The sequence below is a fragment of the Panthera leo genome, chromosome E3, assembly GCF_018350215.1.
Source record: "Panthera leo isolate Ple1 chromosome E3, P.leo_Ple1_pat1.1, whole genome shotgun sequence".
Classification (NCBI taxonomy): Eukaryota; Metazoa; Chordata; class Mammalia; order Carnivora; family Felidae; genus Panthera; species Panthera leo.
Genome location: NC_056694.1, coordinates 24,500,271 through 24,506,289, shown reverse-complemented (window position 1 = coordinate 24,506,289; position 6,019 = coordinate 24,500,271).

Below are 6,019 nucleotides of genomic sequence, written 5' to 3'. Positions count from 1 at the left end.
ATCTCACAGTTCGTGGGTTCGAGCCCTGCGTTGGGCTCTGTGCTGACAGCTGGGAGCCTGAAGCATGCTTTGGATTCTGGGTCTCCCTCTCTCTGTCTGCCTTTCTCTCTTTCTCTCTCAAAAATAAATAAAAATTGGGGCGCCTGGGTGGTTCAGTCGGTTAAGCGTCCGACTTCGGCTCAGGTCATGATCTCGCGGTCCGTGAGTTCAAGCCCCGTGTCGGGCTCTGTGCTGACAGCTCAGAGCCTGGAGCCTGTTTCAGATTCTGTGTCTCCCTCTCTCTGACCCTCCCCTGTTCATGCTCTGTCTCTCCCTGTCTCAAAAATAAATAAAACGTTAAAAAAAAAATTAAAATAAATAAATAAATAAATAAATAAATAAATAAATAAATAAATAAATGTTACCCAAAAAAGCAGAAATGACAAGGCTGGCTGTAGGCATTGTTCAAGTTTCCAAAACGCGGGAGGAGACTCAAGGTCCTATACATATGCTATGCCCCTGTTTAGGTGCTGGAGCTTCAAGCCCCATTTGAAACCCTTAAAAAAAAAAACAAATGGATCAGAAGTGTTTCCTAAAGAAAGCGCTTAATTTCTGAGCCAGAAGAGGGAGCTCACGTTCAGGCAATATGAAGCTGGGCCAGCAGGGAGCAGCGCTAACTGGAAGAAGCTTTTGACTCACACACCAAATGTTAACTTGCATCCATTAATGTGCATTGTTAATGTGCATTCGTAACAAGGAGTCCTGCTACAGGGCAGATTCTGAATCCTTAGGTCTGGAGCAGGACCTGAGTTTATGCGTTGCTTACCAGCTCCCAGGGGAAGCCTTGCACAGACCACACAGCTTGGGTAACAAGGTAATAAATAGATTGCCTCTTCAGTCCTCTCCTGAAGATGCACACCTGAGGCCAGACACTGTAAGTCTGCAGTACCAGGGCTAGAACCCATGTTTCCTGCATCCATGCTTGCTTCCTGGCATCTTCCCTGCCCCTGTGACCCTAACAGAATTAAGGGAGGAGGATCCATTCCTAAGTATGGAAGAGAAGAGACCATACTGTCTGCTTTGAATTGGTAACCTCATAGATACTGCCAGTTATTTTACCAGAAAAAGATGGGTTTATTTGTGAATAAAAGAGAATTGCAATTGGGGACAAACAGCAAAACTGTAGGCAAGTCCAGGTTACAAGGGAGAGGCATGCTTTTTTTTTTTTTTTAATGTTTGTGTTTGAGAGAGAGAGACAGAGTGCAAGCTGGGGAGGGGCAGAGAGAGAGGGAAACACAGAATCTGAAGCAGGCTCCAGGTTCTGAGCTGTCAGCACAGAGCCCAGTGTGGGGCTTGAACCCACCAGCTATGAGATCATGACCTGAGCTGACGTTGGATACTTAACTGACTGAGCCACCCAGGTGCCCCCCCCGCCTTTTTTCTGAGAGAGAGAGAGCATGTATGCGTGAGCATGCAAGCGGGGGCAGAGGGAGAGAGAATCCCAAGCAGGCTGCATGCCCAGTGCAAAGCAGGGTCGATCCCACAACCATGAGATCATGACCTGTGTCAAAATCAAGAGAGGGACAGCTCAATGGACTGAGCCACCCAGGTGCCCTGAGGAACGCTCTTTTTAAGGAGAGAAGGGGTAAATTGGGAAGGCTGTTATGAACTAAAAGTCCATTGGAGGAAACTGGGAGTTTGAAGTATAGTGGCTTCTCATTGGTTGAACTGTTGCCTGGTGGGGGCGAGGGGGGGCAGGAAATGAGGAAAACATCTCTACTTCCACCTGGAAGAGTAGAGTGGTTCCATATTCACAGTAAAATTCATCTCTTCTGTTGTGTCTGCAATTGATTTGGAGTGGTAGGGCATGGGAACTCCCCATGCCAAAACTTCCTGACTCCATTTTAATGATGTTTCCTGTTACTAATTTTCATAGAATCAAACTTCTTTGTACTATATTTTTGGTCAACCACTTCCCCACGTGAGTACCAGTGGGAATTCAAAGATGAACAGAACAAGACTCTGGTCCTCTTGGGCCTTGTGGGAGCCAAAACAAAATAAATGTAACAGAAGGTGTTCTTCTTTGTGATTTATACAAATTTGGCTATTAATCCAAAGGACAGCTTACATATAACTTGGGGTGTTCTTACAGATGCAAATTATACCCATAGTCATTCTCCTAAAAATAAAGGTTCTTTAATCCTGAATCATTTTGAGTGCTTTTTACCTACAAGAAACAAACTGCCTCCCTTTTTTTTTTTTTTTTTTTTTTTTTTTTTTTTTTTAACGTTTATTTTATTATTTTTGAGACAGAGAGAGACAGAGCATGAATGGGGGAGGGGCAGAGAGAGAGGGAGACACAGAATCAGGAGCAGGCTCCAGGCTCTGAGTCATCAGCCCTGAGCCCGACGCGGGGCTCGAACTCACGGACCGTGAGATCGTGACCTGAGCCAAAGTCGGACGCTTAACCGACTGAGCCACCCAGGCGCCCCTCAAACTGCCTCCCTTTAAAAATAGGAATCCTTAGAATCTCACTCAACGTCAAAGATTGTTAAAATTTCAGCTGAGTAAATTTGAAGATCTAATTGGTTGTGAGAAATAAATCCACTGGCCCAATCAAAGGAGGGACTGGGAGACTTGGAGCACAGTGAAGCAAGGCTTCAATCAAAGTTCTTGCAAGAGCAGGTATCTGATGGACAGGCACAACTTGGGGCAGTTATAGCATGCAATTTATCTTCTAGCGTGCACGTTACTCCCCTGGTTCCTCATTGGCTGAGTACTACAGAGGTGACAGCCTTACCTGGAAGTCACCTATGGCCATGTAGTCTGATTGGAACAAATGTACACTCCTTGAGGTGACACAGAGAACTTCAGTTCTTTGGCACATGCTCATTGCAGAGCCCACAAAAAATAAGCCTGGGGAAATGGAGAGGGGAGGAATAACCAGGAAGTGAAGTGTCCAAGCGTTGGGGACTCCATTGTTGCAAGGGGTGGGGAGGGGTGTGTGTGGGCAGCTTGTACATATTTCCAATAGGTTGTAAACCTATGGTTAACTAGACAGCACAGCTTTTATTTGGTATGTTTGAAAATGAATCATCTCACTTCTCACATTGGTTTTATGAAGCAATTCATGAATTCCATCTAGCAAGTAGAGGGGATCTCTGAGGAGCTGTACAAAGTGGAAGGTTTTTATAGGAAAGAGGGTAGGGCAAAGAAGTTATTAGCAAAAGAAAAAAATTGTTTTCGGCAAGGTCACTCTCCCTTAGGGGAAGAGCAGGAGGTCTTACACAGATAAAGATGATCTCATCTTATTTTGGGGAATGCAGAGGGCCCATTGGTGCTGATTAAAAAAATTCCTGATTTACCAGTTAAGACTACATTTCTGGGGTAGGTTGAAACTACAATTAGATTAGGTATTAAGCTCTGTTTTGGTAACTTGGCCTAGCATAAGTTATTCCATTTTGGGGCCTGTGGTTTTCTTTTTAAAAGATGCATGTGACTCCAGGGTTGATTGAGGAAACACAATGAAGTAGTCAGGAACGTAGGTTTTCTGTTTTTACTCCATCATTCTCAGATAGCATCATTAGGTTTATTTCCTCATGGTCACAAGATGGCTGCCACAGCTCAAGGAATCACAATGTCACACAACCACATCCACAGGCAGGAAGAAAAGGGGCTAGAATTACATAACTTTTTTTTTTTTAAACAAGGAAGCAAAAGACAGAAGCCCCCTTCCAATATCCCTCAATAAATGTGATTGAACAGAATCATATGCTTGCTGGTAGCCGATCTGCAAGAGGAATGAGACTTTATCTTCATTATTTAGCCCAATCTGGGTATATCCCCTGGGGGATATACTACCCCATTCCAGAACAAGGTCAAATTTCTCTTATTAGGGAAGAAGGGAGTGGGGAGAGAAGAAGGAGGATTCTGGGACCAACTCCAATGTGTATATCAGGGCGGGGTGGGGGTGGGGGGTTTCCCATACCACCAAGCAATTCTGACACCATCTCGTGTCCTACAATTTAACTGAATTCTGTGACTCTCTGATGTCACTGTGGCATCAGATCCCACACACAGGTTAAGGTCTAGGTCTTATAAGACTGACTCCACCCCAGCCCACCCTGCTTCAGGTGCCAGTCACAAGTACAGGTTGTCACCTGTGCTCCTCCTAATGGACTGGCTACAGATAGGAGGTTCTGATGAGACCCTCCTTGGATTTGATGAGTTTGCCAGAGTGTCTCATAGAACTCAGAGAAACAGTGCACTTACTAGATTACTGGTTTATTATTAAAGGATGTAATTCAGGAATAGCCAGATGGAATTGATGCAGAGGCATGGAGAAAGGACAAGGAACTTCCATATCCTCTCTGAAAGCATCACTCTTCTCAAATCCCCACCTGTTTGGGTTTTACAGTCATGATTGGTTAAGTCCCTGACCACTGGTGACTGAATCAACCTCTGTGCTCTCTCCCCATCAAGGGGGTGGGACTGAAGGTCTCTACAGTCTATTTGAGGTTGGTGTCCCTGGCAACAAATCCCCTTCCCTGGTTATCTAGGGGCTTTCCTTAAGTCGTCTATTAACATTACAAAAGACTCCTTGATTGCCCTCTTCACTTAGGAGATTCCCAGGGTTTCAGGAGTTCTGTGCTAGACCTGGACAAAGACGAAATATGTATTTATTATAAATCACAGTATTACAGTAAAAGAAAGGGGGAAGAAAACCCTTTCTGATTAAGCAGCCAACACTACACTGTCTGTTCCAGTGCACTCATGACTGTTGTAGTTGTGTTTATTCACAAAATAAAGTTCTTCAGGTGCCCTGTGATCAAAGGTCAGGACCAAGAAGGTTAGCCAAAATGCTAACCTCTGGCAGGGAAATCTACTCTCAAGAGAAGAAGTCGTTACTCCTGCCACCCAGTAGCCCACCCTATGCACACTGGAGTCCATTGACTCATCAGGTGGAAGCTGCTATGACCAAGACCATGGACACTGCATGTTCTCCTGTTGGAGGAGTGAATGAAGTACGCCAAAATGGCTGATGCCGCTAAAACAAACTCTGGTCTCTAGTTTAGAGACCCCCTCCTCCGGGTTCTTCTTCTTTTGTTTGCTGCGCGTGTGAAAACCCCCACAGATGTGGAAGCTGACAACTATAAATTACCCTCCCCACTTGCATTCAGCGCTCAGATCTTTGGAGAAACGGTCTCCTCTGCGCCCGCCGGTGTTAAATAAATCTCCGATCTACCAAAATCTCCAAGTGCCGCTTGGTGTCTCCACCAGCGTTCCAGCCTGGTTACATAACACTACCTTCTGCTGACCCCGCTGTCCTGCCCTCCTGCCCACTGTGAAGTGGCTTGCCTCTCCATGCACCACCACCTTCAAGCCAGAAGCAATGTAACTCTATGTATTTTCTGCTTATTGACCCAGTAGTGACAACCATAAAAGGAAATTCGCATTCTGGTAACTCAACGGGTTACAACTTAAATTTCCACATCAGTATGGACTTCTGTTCTCTGCAATTCTTCTATTTCACCAGGATATACTATGGTTTAGAAACGAGGCTGGTTGCTACTTGAATTTGCCAAGTCCTTGAGATGATAAACTGTTCCCATGTTCTTCGACTCTATATAGGAGCAACCATGTGTGTTTGTAACACGTCTGTGACAAAGTTTGCCACCAATCGCTTTGTTTAACACAGCGATTCTTACCCAGGGGTGTATATCAGACTCACAGGAGCAGCTTTGTTTTGGTTTCCTTTTGCTGCTGTAACAAATTACCACAAGCTCAGGGGCTTAAAAATAACCGATTTATTTTGGAGGTCAGAAATTTGAAATCAGTTTCACTAGGCTGAAGTCAAGATGCATGCCAGTGAGGCCATTTCCTTCTGGAGGCTCTAGGGGAGAGTCCTTTCCCTGGACTCATTTAACTTCTGGTGTCCACTTGTTTTCCTTGGCTGGTAGCTCCTCCCTTGTGCTCACTATGCATCATTCCAGTCTCTGCTGCCATCGTCACATTGCCTTGTCCTCCTGTGGTCAGATCT